Source organism: Myotis yumanensis, unplaced genomic scaffold (genome assembly GCF_028538775.1).
Source record: "Myotis yumanensis isolate MYYU_CA2020_CCGP unplaced genomic scaffold, mMyoYum1.0.hap1 SCAF_2, whole genome shotgun sequence".
NCBI classification, from domain to species: domain Eukaryota; kingdom Metazoa; phylum Chordata; class Mammalia; order Chiroptera; family Vespertilionidae; genus Myotis; species Myotis yumanensis.
The window spans coordinates 173327329-173343628 of NW_027223753.1; positions in this window are offsets into that span (position 1 = coordinate 173327329).

The following is a 16300-nucleotide window of genomic DNA, read 5'->3' on the forward strand; positions in this document are numbered from 1 at the left end:
CTGCCATTAACTCCCATTATTGAGCCCTGGCTTGGCCACTAGCAACACAAAACCTCACCTCTCTTCTGCAGGACAGCTTTTAGATATTTGGAAACAGCTACCCCATCCTAAGTCTTTATTTTTTATTTTTCCGCCAGACTAAACATCCTCTAAATCATTAAATCATCCCTTATATGTCATGATTCTTGGACCCTAACTTAAGTCTTGCAACTTTCTCTGGAAAAAACGTGTTTGCTAAAGTCCTTCTCAAAATGCATTCCCAGAACCGAACGCAGCACAGTGCCCCAGAAACAGGTGGATGAGGCAGAGTTGCATCCTTTCCTCTGGATGTCACATTGGCTTTCTTTGGCAACTGTGTCACCCTGCTCATTCATCCTGTGAACACAGCCAACATCTCCTAGCACCTAGTGAATGCCAATAACTACCATGGCTATGGTGCTTCACAGATCACAAAGTCCTTTCAAAAATGTGGTCTCATTTACTCATCACAACAATCCAGGGAGGTTAATAAAGATGAAGAAACTAAGGTTTTTCCAAGGACATATGCCGAGGCCTCAAGCCCTAAGCCTATGAGTCCAAATCCATGTTCCTCTAAACACACACATATCGTCTTCTCACTTGAGCCTCTGTTGAGGCCAAGAAAGTCTCCCTGGCTCCATTTGTTAGTAGCTATTCAAACTCTCTCTTTTTTTTTAGTTCCATTTTATCTTGTTAATTTCTACCCATCCTTTAGCCTGTCTAGATCTTTTTGACTCCCATTTCTACCACCCCTTATGCTAAAGAGAAGACACTGGGTCAGAGAGATAGGCAGAAGAGGATGAACTACCAAACTGGGGGTGGGAGGGGATTGCTTTGGGAGGGAGGAGCTGGGAAGAAAGCATCGCAGAGAAAAATGGGCAATGTGGTGTGGCAGATGCATGTTGAAGAGGGGGATCAGGAGACCAGGTTCCAGGCGCCATCCACCTTGGCTGGTCTGTTACCCTAGGCAAGACCATTAGCCTCTCAGAGCCTCACTTTCTGAGGACAGGGCATCCGGTGGGACCATTCAATTTCCAAGACCTTTCCCAGTTTTATGAATCTGGTTAGAAGAAACCTTATCATTAGTCTAATGGTTTTTCTTCTCTTTCAATCTAATGAAGATATTGTACATCAGACTTCACTCAAAACATTTCACATGGCTTTTTTTCTGCAAAAAGAAAGAAAAACAAAGATGGCTGAGGGGCTATGACAATAAGCAACATTTATTTCATCTGATTGCCAGCCCTGAGTTGTTTTTGGTTTGTTTTTGCTTGGGTTTTTTTAGGGGGGAGGGTCAGGGGGACAATTACAATTGTCTCTCAAGAAGTAGGACACAAAAACTAAGGAATCTTCAAGAGAGCTGAACAAGAGGCTCTGCAGCTGTCATCTGACTCCCTCTCCATATTATCATAGGACCAAGGTTTCCACAGTGAACGCCCCTACAGTGCCCACTTAAATGATGCAGAAAGGGATAGATGGTACCTGTTAAGCAGCTCTGTGTGCCTTCCTGGGGAGGTCACATGATAAATACTCTCAGATCAAATTGCACGGAGTTAGGAAATATCATCCCATGTTTTCATTCTTCTAGAGTGGAGCTTCTCAATAGAAATATAATGTGTGCCACATTGGAAAGTTTAAATTTTCTTATCAGCCACTTGCTAATAGGCTTGTCCTCTCTTAGTCCTACCGTTTTTTTAAAAAGTGTAAAAAAGGAACAGGTGAAAGTAATCAAATGTTTTATTTAACTCAATGCATCTAAATACTATCACTTCAAATGTAATCAATATAAAATTATTAATGAGATACTTAAAAATTTTTATCCGAAGTCTTCAAAATCCATATGAACATTTGCCAAGGAAGCAAGGAAGGGAAGAGCTTGGCTTTGAACTTCTGAGTATCTACCTGATGATAAAATGCATCATCATTTCACTACATCATTCTGCCTATTAAACTTCAGGAAGCATTATGAAAAGAGCATGGTCTTTAATGCCAAACAGACTTGGGTTCAAATTTCAGCTAGGTGACCAGAGATGGGGAGCTCACTACAGAGGTGAGCAAAGTGATCTGGGGCTCGGTACCTTACCTCTCTGACCCCCATTTCCTCATCTGCTAAATGGGGATGATAATACTTACCTCTCAGGGGACTATGATGATGACATGTGTCATGCAAACATTACACTTTCTATAAATGTTAACTTCCTTTACTTGTCTAATACAGTGGGGAAAACAGTCATGCTTCTCTAGCCAAGGTTTAATCATGCAGCAGCTTTGACCCTATCTAGAGAGGGGAAAGTAATGAAAAGCAAACCAAAATTGAGAAAGGGAGCCAGCTCCTACCATCAGCCTCTTTGTATGTTCTTTAAAAAGCTCCACAAAATGCAGATCTAGCCAGGGCAGCCTATGAATGTTAGGGAGCTAGTGATCCCCTTGCTTTGCTGGCAGGTAGATGCGTGCACACTGCACTTTCTTCTGACCTTTGCCTCAGGGATTCTAGCATTTATACTTCCTTTTCCCCAAGCCCAGTAAAATCCACCTTGGCTCTTCTGAGAGCTTGGGAGGCTACAAACTCTAAGTACCATTCCTGATGTAGCAGCCCAGGTGGAAAACGGGCCCAGAATATACTCAGTGGTTCTGTCATAAGGCCTAAGTCTTATCTGGGGTTTGATCCTTGGGCAAGAAAATGGCTCCTTTAACCCAAGATCCTCACATGAGCTTAGGAAAAGGGACAGCTGGGGGATGCAGTTGCCATTATCTTCATCAGAAAGGACTTATCAAAATTAGACACTCCATCCTAGCTTATTTCCTAAGCCTTGCCCTCCCCTCGTACATTCCCCTGGACTTCCTCATCTCCATGCTTATACTGGTCCAGTTCCTCTGCCTGCTGGGCCCTCCTCCTGTCCTGTCCCCACCAGTCCTACTCCTCCTCATCTTCACTTGCCAATAGGTCTGCCCTCTCTCAATCCTACCACCACCATGACCAACACACACACACACACACACACCACCACCACCACCACCACCACCATCACCATCACCACCATGAACCACCATACATATATTCCTTACCAATCTTCTTTTGCCTACCTCATTTCTATCACCACCATTATACACAATCACAGCATACATATACATATACACCACCATCACATACATCCTACATACCACCACACACTCACACCCATATTCACCAATAGTATCATTTACTATACACACACACACACACACACACACACACCACATACATGTAACCCACACACACAGAGGCACATACACACCACAGCCAACTGCACCACACACCTCTCACTAGTCCCTCCACCCATACACACACACAACACACAGAATAATTACCCACCTCAGAATATTTGATCTTCTGAACTCTGAAGACTTATCTTTTCTTACCTGGATTAGAGTCATTCATACACAAACATCTTTTATCTCCCCTAACTTGACTATGAGCCCCTTGAGGACAGAACCTGTTTCTCTTTTTATTTCTGTACCCTGCACAATGATTGGGGTATGGTGGGGGCTCGGGAGTTATTTCTGACTGAATAAATGACTCAATAAACCCAGATGGGTCAATAGGGCTTACAGAGACAATCAGGGCATTAATCATGTAGGCCCTGAGCTGGCCTAGCCTGGGGGCTGGGGGCTGCCGTCTTTGGTGGCTGGTCCTGCCTGATCCTGCTCCACTGCCTTGGTTTCATTCCAAGGGAAATATTTGTTCTGTGAGCAAATAAAATGAGAATATGTTCTAATCTGCTGCAAAGATACACAGAGCTGCCTTTAGCCTGATGCTTAGCTCTCTGAGGGCACTTCAAAGAACTGGGAGAATAAAATGTCCACATGGGGGCTGGAAGAGTGTAACCCTTTCCTTCCTGGAAAGAAGGGCAAATGGAGACTGGATGACAAGTTCCCCTTGAACATTTCTAAATAAAACCCCCTGTAGGCCGGTCAGAATCCCAGATGTGACAGGTGATCACAAGATTCTCTTCCCTACCGTTCCACAGATTCAGAAGTGCCATACCTGTGATTTGAAAACACTGACACACACTGGCACCAGAACCCTTTACTTAATGTCCAGGGTTCACTAACTAATGGAGAAGTCTATCGCCAAAAAATGCGTGTGTGTTGAACCAAACCTTCTTATCTTCAGTCCCACAGAAGCTGGCCTTCTGCCACCCAAGCATCACAGGCCATGGATCGGTGTGCCAACATCTTAACAAATGGGCCGAATGGTTGGAGAAGTCAGTAGGATAAAAGTTCCCAGTGGCAGAAAATTAGGAAGGGATCTTTGTAGGTTGTTTGCTTCCTCCTGAGGAATTCTTAGAAGTTCAGAACCTTCCATAATAAGCTGACATCGGATACAGTTGCTTCCGAGTACAGTCTCAAGTCTGATTGCAGGTTTCAAAACGTCTGACCAAGGAATGCAATGTTTCAGCGTTCCCTTAGCCCAGCCCTGTCCCTCCTTACAGTCTGGGTCAAAAAACAACACAACAGCCCTAGCTGGTTCGGCTCAATGAACAGAGTGTCAGCCTGTGGACTGAAGGGTTCCAGGTTCAATTCCGGTCAAGAGCACATACCTCAGTTGCAGGCTCAATCCCTGGTCAGAGCATATGAGGGAGGCAACCAATTGATGTGTCTTACATGGATGTTTCTCTCTCTGTCTGTCTCTCCCCCTCTCTTCTGCTCTCTCTCTAAAAATCAATGGGAAAATATCCTTATTTGAGGATTAACAACAAACAACAACACACACACAACATTGAACTACCAGATATGGGAACCCAGTGCAAATTAAACCACTTATTAAATGTCCAAAGAGAGATCACTTAGGATCCCCACAGTGGATTCTGAAAATATAACCCCGGACTGCCCCTTCATTTCCATGCTCTGTTAAGTTTAGGTCTTCTGGGTTGAGCTGTCCTGACCACAGGCACACTTGTTTAGAATTCTGGGCCAAGAGCAAGTCTTTGTTACTTCATAGGGCAATCTTAGCTGCCATTTGCTCTCTTATTTGGTGTTTGAATCTTCTCAACAAACTGTAGGTAAAAAATATTGGTGTCATCATCTACCTCATTTTGTAAGTCAGGATTCTGAGGCTCAGAGAGGCCAAGCAACTTGCCCAAGAGAGCCCAGCTAGAGTCAAAAGTCTGATTTATTGACTATAAGGCTCTTTTTCAAGGACTGCTTCACCAGTTGAGCCAGCCTTCACAGAAGCCACTGTCTGCTTATTCCTACTCCTTTGTTATTCAAAGCAACTGCTATTCTCTACCTCTTTAGATACTACTTTTTAACACATGCAGTGTAATTTTAAAGCCACACAAAATTAACCCAATCAATCCAAAAGACTTTTTGAAAACCTGTTTCCTTTGAAAATGAATTGTCTTTTAGATTCCCCCATTACAAAGTAGAATCACAAGCCCTCTCTGATGTCTTTACAACACCCCTGTGCTCAGTGTTATTGCCTCTCCCAGGAGCTAGATGGATGCCATGGTACAATCCTCCCTTTGTCTGACAGCTGTCATTCACAATGGGAAGGGGCAGTTGACTCGACCCTCATCTGAAATAGGCAACAAAGTCTGGCCAGATCTCCAACAGTCATACCTATATTAAAACACACAAAGGCACACACGTGCACACACAAAGATGTTGGTGATAGTGCAGTTTTTTACCTCAAAAAAAATGGAAACAGCCTAATACCCAACAGAAGGAAAACAATTAAACAAATAAATGATGTTATAGAAGGCATATCAGTCAAACCTTAAAAATTTAGTTTATTAAAAAATGTAGTTTATGAAGACAGTTTAATGTCCTGGGAACAAGCCTGTAATGTATTGCTAGGCACAATGTGAACTTACACATTAAAAAATATATCTCCATTACATATATATATATCCATTATGTTAGATAGCAAAGAATAAAGACAGAGAAGAAATATGTTTAAATGTTAACAGTAATCATTTCTAGAATTATAGGTGCTTGTTAGTTTATTTTTAATGGTTTTTTGTTTTGTATATTCCTAATTGCGCACGATGTGTATATAATGACTTTATGATTTGAAATACTTTTAAAACTTTGCAAAAACAAAATTCCCAGTTTGGGTGAATTAAGAATAATTTTTAAAATTAATAAAAACAATTTTGGTAAAACTATAAAAAAGTGATACAATTAAATATCTGAAAACTCTCTGGAATTAGACAAAAATCAAAATTTATTTTTTGAAGTATCATAATAGATATGCATGCCTTCCAGTGGAAAGAACAATTCCTACTTCCGATCCTGCTCCCTTACAAGTAATAATGTACCAAGTCTTTTAAAATAATAAGTGTAACAGCCTGCAGGATTCTGTTACTTGTCAACCCTTGGACTCAAAATGCCTTGAACTAACCTCTACCATTCATGGTCAAGTTTGAGGAAGGGCTCTTGGAAGAAATCCCAGGTGTGTAGGTGGGAAAGGAGGCAGGGGGAGGAGCAAACATGAGCCTCCTCGCCAGCCTGGAGTGAACTTAGACACTTATTCAGTGAAGGCACTTAGATCTCTGTTCTCCCTCCTCCATGCAAGTTCTCAGAGGCAAAAACCAGGACTTGCTGGGTTGATTCCAATCATTCTGAGGCACTCGGAGTCCCAGCAGCCCGTAGACAGCCTTCTGCATTTTTTTCTGTAGTCCCAATCCTGTTCATTTACACTTCGGAGTGCTGAAGCCAGGGCGAAGAGGAGGCTAACAAATGCTTCCTTGGATACCTCCATCGCTTCATCCACAATCTACACTATTTTTCTCTCACCTCTCTACTCCAATGTACTTCAGGCCACTCTTCATACCCATGAGATTCGTCTTCCCCAAATTTCCCCTTTCCACTTGTCACTTCCCTACTCCAGAACCTACCTTGGCTCCCTCTTACTCAAGGGATCAGATCCAGATTCCTCAGATCCCCATGCACAGTTTACTCCCTCCAAACGCACCTTCCTCTGCCCTACACCACCCCTACGCCCCCATCCTCCTTACCCTCCACTCCACCCCGGCATTCAGCCCAGCCCTCCCTTTCCTGCGAGCTACACTGTAGTGACACTCAGAAGACCCATCAGTTGGAAAAAAGAGTTCCTTCACTAAAATAGCATAATGGCGTCTTGTCCAAATGATGCTCAAAGATACAATTTTCTCAGTGTTCAGTTTTCTCCCCTCAACTTTTGTTAAACCTTTGGTATCAGCAGCTCTGCCTACCTCTAGTGAGAGCCCACAGATGGCAAAGGGGGCAAACAAGGCCCTGGCGAAAAATCGTGGAAAAGCCTCAGCAAGAGCCCATCACGTGTCTTCAACAGCTTGTTTATTTCACAGACACAGGCTCATGGTTGTAGTTTTATATGTACACATAAAATAAATTCCCATTTCCTACTAATAAAAGTGTCCTTGGTTCATGGATAGAATTATGTACCGCATGCTCTTGTGATAGTCCTTTTAAAAACATCTTGGTGGTCTATTAAGAAAATTATGATTGCTGTGAGCCAGGACACCTGGGTGACTTTGGAAACCATTTTTCAGACATATTACACCCCTCTTCCCCCAGTATACACACACTCACACACACTTGTGCCTTCATCTGCATATGATCTCCACATCCCGTTTTCTGACAACGAATACCCCGGCACGCTCCCACTCACACAGCACATGAAGGCTTTCTGCCCTCTGTCCTGAGATCCAACAGAATTCCTTTAGTCCTTTCCGAAATCAGTGAAGAAGAGAGAAACACTGGATATCAGAGAAAATTGGTTAAGAAGAAAACACTAAGTGAAATCTACAAGGGGGAAATATCACATCGAGAAGCAAGATGTTAGGAATTCTTTAATTTATCCCAGGGAATACTGAAAAGGTCAGTAGTAGTCATGAAATGTTAGCACCTAGTGCCTCAATTCATACTGAGAAGAGGGGAGGGAGCAAGATGTATTCTGTCGACTCTATGCCAGACATTCTGCTCGATGCTTTTGGAATGTTCTATTTATTCCTCCTCAGAAACCTTAAAGTTTGCATTATTATTCCTCTTTTACAAATGATAAAACTGAGGCCCAGAAAGATCAAATTTGCTCAAATTCACCCACTTAGAAATGGCAGAGCCACGATGGAAACCTAGTTCCACTGCCATAGCCACTAGGCACTGGACCACACACACACACACACACACACACACACACACACAGACTAGCCAACTCTGTGAGGCAGGAGTTACTATACCCATTTTTCTGATAGGAGACCGATGAGCAGAGAAGTGAAATGAGCAGGACCAACAGTCACATAAGAGTGGTAAAATTGAGATGTGAGATGGTCTTTCACTCCATGTTCTTGTTCTGTTCACAACACAACGGAGCACAGGTGAAATTTAGTAGTTGTGAGAGAAGGCGGTAAATCTGGAAAGCAGGGGGATGTAGGTCTGAAGATCTTTGAATAAATAAAGAGCTTCTTCCAGACATGAGTCTGTAGAGCTATTACCATATTACCATATGGGTTACCTCGTTACCATTTACATTTGTAAGATGTACACATAGTTGTAAATGAATGCTACCTGCATTCCAGCCGGGAACGTGTGGGTTGGAAAGGGTAAAACATGGTTCCTGTAATGAAAAATTACATCTTGTCACTGAAGTCAGTTTTAACACATAAGGAGGAAGAGGAAGACCATATTTAGCTCTTACATTCTACTGTGGCTCAGACTGCCCTGTCAGAACAGGCCCTGAGGTCAGTTTCCAGGTTCAAGATGAACATTCCTAAGGTCCAAATGAAAGCCAGATAAATACACAAAGTAATTAGGTTTTGGAGAAAGGAGCAATAAAAGTGAGGAAAGATTTCAAAGTTGGTTCAAGTCAAAGGGCATGTGAAATTCTCCAACCAGGAGACTACCTAGTGAAGAAAATTTCTCAGTGATCAAGCCAAAATGTTGATCTTTCAAGGCTGCCTAAAGGAAATCCTCCAGGGGCACTGGGGCCTATCCCTGGTTGCTGGTCACACGTAGGAGGACCAGGCAGGCTAGAGGAGAAATAAGAAGTGGTTCTTTCAACCTATTCAATATCGCCAGCCCAGAGCATAAGGGTGCACCTATGGGAGAGGATATAAGTTGAATAAGTTAGTGAGGAGGCTGATCCCTTCCTCCTGCACAGGCCTGGATTTCAGAAATGGAAATGGGAGGTTTGGGCATTTTGGTGCAGTATAAATTCCTCTGAGTTGCTGAGAGCTGAGATGAGGCTGTAGGATCCCACCAAGCTCCACACCATCCCAAATCTGGCTGAAATGAAACTCAGTGTCCCAGGGCCCAGGTATGGCTGCTAACGAAATGAAGCATTTCCTTTGGTGTGAACCCTGAACAACTGCAGAGGCCAGACAACCAGCTCCTCACTCCTCTCCCACCCTGTGGGCAGGCAGGAGCTGGGCATACATAAACACAATCCACAAAGAGAAGGTAACCCAGCCACCCCCTTTCTCAAGCACAGTGCTTTGCTTGCTCATTCACATATTCATTCATCCTTTGGTGATCACCTGCTAAGTGCCAGGAGCTATGTATAGGGCTGGGTAATAGAGACAAGCACCCAGGAGGGTCCCTGTTAGAGGAAGTTGTCCTTTGGGCAACACAGACATGTGAACAATGTGATATAGGCTGCAATTGAGGCCATCATAGGGCAAATTGTATTGGAAGTCTTTCTATGTCCTTTGGTTGATGATTTTTAAGCACCTATGAGATGTATCCCACGATTCCAAAATATGAATGATCAATCCCTTAATGACTGTATAAGACCCCAGACCTGTCACCATGTCCCTCCCCAGCCCTGATCGTGCACTGATGGGGTCCCTCAGACTGGCCTGCGCCCTCTCGCAATCCGGGACCCCTCAGGAGATGTCAAAGAGCTGGTTTCTGCCCGACGGCAGAACAACCGGTCGCTATGACGCACACTGACTACAAGGGGGCAGACACTCAATGCAGGAGCTTCCCCCTGGTGGTCAGTGTGCTCCCACAACGGGAGCACCACTCAGCCAGAAGCCGGGCTCATGGCTGGTGAGTGCAGCGGCAGTGGCTGGAGCCTCTCACACCCCCGCAGCAGCACTAAGGATGTCTGACTGCCAGCTTAGGCCTGCTCCCTGCATCAGTCAGACATCCCCCGAGGGCTCCCCAGACTGCAAGAGGGCACAGGCCAGGCTGAGGGAGTGCACAAATTTCATGCACCGGGCCTCTAGTATCCTATATAATAAAGATGTAATATGCAAATTGACCCTCATGCCCTCATAAGATGGCTGTCTACGACCAGGCCAGCAGGGGGGTTAGTGAGGGATGACCAAATGACTGAACAGCAGGCTGCATGGGGTGACCAGGCTGGCAGAGGGGGCAGTTGGAGGCAACCAGACCAGTGGGGGGGGGGGGGGGCAGTTAGAAGTGACCAGGCCAGCAGGGAGGGGGCGTTTGGGGTGACCTGGCCAGCAGAGGGGGCCAGTAAGGGATGACCAGGCCTGCGGGAAGTGGGGGGCAGTTAGGAGCGACCAGGCCAGCAGGGAGGGGGCAGTTAGGGGCAACCAGGCAGGCAGGCAGGTGAGCAATTAGGAGCCAGAGGTCCAGGATTGTGAGAGGGATGTCCGACTGCTGGTTTAGGCCCAATCCCCAGGACATCCCCCGAGGGGTCCTGGATTGGATAGGGTGCAGGCTGGGCTGAGGGGACCCCCCCCTTCTGTGCACGAATTTCATGCACCAGGCCTCTAGTCATTAATAAAAGCAAAAACTGGAAACTGCCCTAATGTCCATTAACAATAAAATGGATATGTCAGTTGTAATATATTCATACAATTGGATACTATACAGAAAGGTGAATGAATGGAAACACAACTACACAGTATAAATAGATGACTCTTCCAAACATAATGTTGAAGAAAGGAAGCCAGACACAAAAGAGTGTTACTGTATGATTCCATGTATAAAATGTACAAAAAAATAAGCAAAGTGTATCTGTGATGTTAGAAACCAAGAGGGTGGCTACCCTTGTGGAGAATGGGAAAGGGAAATTAGTGACTAGAAGAGGGCATGAGAGGATCTTTTGGAGTGGAGAGCTGATAATGTTGTTTTGTAATCTGGAGACTAGAAGTACGGAGGTGCTTGCTTTGTGAAAATTCATCAAGTTCTACACTTATGATCTGTGTACTTTCCATTAGGTATGTTACATTTCAATAAAAAATAAACAGCCCATCCGGTGCCGCTCAGTGGTTGAGCGTCGACCCATGAACCAAGAGATCCCCAGTTCAATTCCCAGTCAGGGCACATGCCCAGGTTTCAAGCTTGATCCCCATTGGAGGGTGCCCAGAGGCAGCTGATCGATAATGTTTTTCTCTCATTGATGTTTCTATCTCTCCCTCTCCCTTCCTTTCTCTCTAAAATCAATAAAAACATATTTTTAAAAATAGAATAAAAAATAAGCAAATGCAAAATAGACCACAATTGAGATGCCCAAGCATTTCCTTACATCAGCAGATAATTCCTCTTAAGAGTTAGATGCTGACCTAGCCTCCTAGATCTCCAGCCCTGGGACAGTGGTGGGAGATGGGAGTAAACTGTAGTCCCTAATGGTTTGGAGCACCTGTTTCCTGCCCCGAGGCAGAAGCTAAGTGCAGAGAGAAACAGACAGAGGATCTGAGAACATCTCTGCTGTGCAGAGAAGTCAGAGCTTTCCCGGGATGGGATGCTGTTCTCACAGTGTGCATTTTTAGCCATGAAGTTTGACTTAATGGGAGAGAATTCAGAGAAGGGAGAGGAGCAGGGATGAGGAGAGGTTTTCAGGTGGGCTCTGGTTTAAATGGAAGCTGAGTTATGCCCCAGAGATAAGGGGTCAGAGATAGGAGATCAGTAAGAATCATGGTGGGGGGCGGGGGGGTGGTGGGCAGAAGAGGCCATCCTCTGCTTATAAACACTGGCTTCACGGGGCAATAGGAGGAAAAACTACCTCAGGTTGGAAGGACAGGCTAGATGCCCATGTGAAGCCTGAAGCCATGTGATGGAATCCACTGACGGGAGCATTTCACCTGGGAGCTTTATTACCAGTTGGCCAAGGTTGCACTTTCCTTTGTCCAGCTCAAGGCCCAACTGGTGGCTCAGTGCTTGAGCATCGACCTATGAACCAGGAGGTCATGGTTCAATTCCCAGTCAGGGCACCTGCCCTGGTTGCTGGCTCTATCCCCAGTAGGGGCATGCAGGAGGCCCCTCATCATTGATGTTTCTATCTCTCCCTCTCCCTTCCTCTCTGAAATCAATAAAGATACATTTTTTAAAAAAAGATAAATACAGAGCCGGTGCAGGGTGGGTATTTACCAACCAAGCCAAGAGCTGAAAGAACCACCCTCTTTACCACAGGCTCTCCAGCTGCTATGTTGAAGCAGGCCCATGAGAGAATCCACGTTCCAGTCTCCCCCATCCCAGCCCCTTAGTCTGCTCCTCCAGTGGGGCTGTCTGGCGATGCCAACGTGAGGCCTTTCACAGCTCCAAATGGGCAAGTTCTGAGTTAGCCCGATATTCTGACTTTGGGGGCTAAAGTCTGGGTAGATTGCAGCAAGGGTTAATCATATGAGACTCTCCACTAAGGGCATAAAAGGAAGCAAAAGAAGGACTCTGAGTGGTCAAAATAGATTTTGCCAAGTCTACACATATGAGTTCATTTACTTCCTCATTGGAGGGGGCCCTTTGGCTCTACACCCATTTCAAGCTCACTTGGTTTGCTGGTTTCCAAGCCTCTGGCGGAGCAGAGGCAGAGAATTGCAGCAGACATGAGGGCCTGCTGGAGAAGCATGTTCTTAATATATTGAGTTCTGATTGACAACTTCATGTGGAAAAGAAGCAAGAAAACTCTAAAAACCAGACATGGGGTCCCCCAAATCCCAGTAGCCCAAGGCTCCTTCATGTGGAGACAGGCAGTCTTTCATGGCCTCAGAGGTAGAGCAGGATGTTGGCATCTGACTGGCTTGAGGAACAGGCAACTCTGTCCTGCATGGCCAGACCCAAGGGCCACGGAGAAACTGCAGGGTTATCGGCCGCACTGAAGATCCTGCTGCAGAGCTGGACTATCTTCTGAAGGTAATGGGAAGCCATGGGACGTTCCCAAAGATTCCCACCCTATTGTTTTTGTAAGGTTTGGGGCTGAAGGAAGAAATCTCTCAAAACATCAGCAATCTAAATGTATTATGTGTCACTTGCTTTTCTTGATAGTGGATGTTTTATGAAATCTAAGAGTTGAAAGTTAGGAGAAAGGATGTCCTCAAGCTCAGGAAAGGAGCCAGGAGAGGAATAAGGCCCTACTAGGCCAGGGGGTCAGAGGGTCAAGAACATGGCTTGCTCCTTCTTAATGGAAAACTCAGACATGATTTGTAACCTCACTTTGACCCTCAAATTATACATAATCAAATTGGGTATTATTACTGTCTCTAAGAATAGTTGGGAGTATTCAATAAGACAGTATGTGTAGCCCTAGCTGGTTTGGCTCAGTGGATAGAGCATCGGCCTGTGGACTGAAGGGTCCTGGGTTCGATTCTGATCAAGGGCACATGCTCGGGTTGCAGGCACATCCCCAGTGTGGGGCGTACAGGAGGTAGCCAATCAGGGATTCTCTCTCATCACCAATGTTTCTATCTCTCTCTCCTTAACCCTCCCTCTCTGAAATCAATAAAATATATTAATTTAAAAAAAAAGACAGTGTATGTAAAGTGTCTAGCACAGAGCCTGGCATATAGAGGTATAGGGGATGCTCAGTAAAGGTCATTTCCTTTCTCTTTCTAAAGTGGCTTTAATGAAGACAAATTGTAGCTGCCCTGGATAATAATTCAGAAATCTGGCTGGAGTTGCTGAAGCACATTCCCGAGGAAGCACTGTGACTCCCTTGGGAGTGGAAGATAAGCAACCAGGGCCCCAAAGGCAAGAAGAGGGAAATTGATGGAGTGGGAGATTGCAGGAACTAAGACCACAGGATAAAGTGTTTCAGAGCAAGGTCTCTGTTCAAGGTCTGCCCTGGACTCCAACTCTTACCAGCTGTGTGATCTTGGGCAAGTTACCTAATCTCTGTGCCGCTGTTCCCTCAGCGATAAAGTAGAGATAATGATGGTATCTGCATCACAGGGTTGTTAGGAGGATCAAGTAGGTTAACATAAGCAAGGCCCCTAATGGGCCTGACACAGTAAAGTGCTTTTTCAGTGTTGGCTGTTGTCACTACACACACAGGGCTTCCCTGAGGCTGAGGCAGCCCAGCAGAGTGGTTACTGACCAGACTCCCGAGGGGAACCCTTGGGCACACGCTCTCTCTTACAGTGTGCTAGGCTGTGACTGGAGCAATTTGTGTAGCCTTCCTACACCTACTTTTTTTTCTCACCTGGGAAAGGTGAAGATGATAAGAATAGGAGCTCCCTCAGAGGGCTACTATTGTTGGGATGAAATGTGTTCATACATATGAGGTGTTTGGAATAGAGTCTGGCTCCTATTAAGCACTGAGCAAATGTCAGTTATTATTATTCCTTGGCTATAAGGAACCCTGAAGATGATATAGCCCTTCTTTGCTTAAAGAGGCATTGAATCTAAAAGAGTTTATTTTCTCTCCTCAATTTTTAGGGTATTTCTTTCTGAATTTTAGAAAGAAGGCTGTGCCAGCCAGATAGAATCCTTTTTCCCTTGAAGATAAGAAAAATGTCTGGGTACTTTTTTGATACTGTCCTCAAGCCCTTCCCTCCTTATGATACAAGAATGGGAGAGGACTCCTGGGAGCATGTAGCCCATCCCCAGCCTCCATGAACCACAGGCAGCATTGCTAACACAGGAACTCAAGGCATTTTCCTAATGTGCGGAACCAAGATCATGAGGCTGCCACATTTCCCACTGCCATTTTGATGATCATCAGCTCAAGGCAGGGTTGCTTGCCTTACATTTTAACTTGCTTTGGGGGTTTTAAGGGAAAACTTTAGAAGCGGTCCCCTAAAGGGAGACAGAAGCTTTCGGGCTTGGGGCAAGAGCCTTGTTTTTCTTTCCTTCTGTGTTGTTTCTCTGTAGACACACTGCAAATTGAAGGACAAGGGGCTAGTTATCCTACTGCGATTAAGTGAGTTTCGCTACTGCCGGAGGACAAAGGCTAGATTGACTCTAGACGAATGTTCCAGAGGGCAGGCCTGTCTTTTTATCTTTTCCAGTCCTGATTCTCTCCTGGAGGAGGGGGTACATTAGAACACATGCTGGACAAAAACTCCAATGTAAGCAATGTTCTTAGGAGGAAAGACTCAATGTACCTGGCAAAGAACTTCTAAATACTGACACCTCTTACAAAGGTAACAAGAGAAGATGGGGAGTGGAGTGGTGATGGGAGTAAGGAAGGTAGGTCCCTAAGAAGGGAACTCAGAAGAAAAGAAGAAAGAGGCAGAAAAGAAGCAGCTCTGGGCCCAGGAGTCAGTTTGGCAAGATTAGTCATCACAAGATATACTCACACATTTCAACTCAGAGCCAAGGTGCCTGGGCCCAGGACCTGAACTCCCTGTCCAATACAAGCTCCAAATTTTCAGAATCACAGACTGTTAAAGCTGGAGCAATCCTCTGAGTTCATCTATCTTACCTAGTGCACTAGCCCCTGTGCACTCTCCCTAAATCTTTCTGTGTAAATGCTTCCTGTGACAGGAGACTCATTATATTCATTCACTGGGGCACAACAAACATGCTGAAATCCTTCCTAACCCTCTACTGAGATAAAAACCTGCCTCCCTGAAACTCCAACCAGTTTTGTGCTCTACTGGATAAATGGGGTTCAAACGATATTTTCTGAGTTACAGAGGCATATGCTAGATCTCCTGCCTGAGGGCTTTTCCAGGTTCAGCAACCTGCAAGCTGTGTGTCCACTGGCAAGTTACTTAATCGCTCTGTGCCTCCGTTTCTTGTCTAAAAAAATCAGATAATAATTGTAGAGACCACTGCAGTGCTGTTATTATGGGGATTAAATAAGGTAATCTGTAGAGAATTATATATGATATGAACAGGTCATATAATAAGTGCTCAGTAAACTTCAGCTGCTGAAATTGTGCCATAGATTGTGGGCCCCTCCACGACACAGACTGGATCATATTTATCTCTGTAACTTTATTGCCTAGCACAGGAGCTGGCTGAGTATTTGGTCCAAAAAAAAAATTTTACTGAATGACTAAATAATTAATTGGCAAGAGCTCTATTCTGATGTAAATCCCTATATATGATCTTATGTCTGTAACAGTCTTCTCATAAAAACCCATCCCTCAACTCCTCCTGTGCCCTC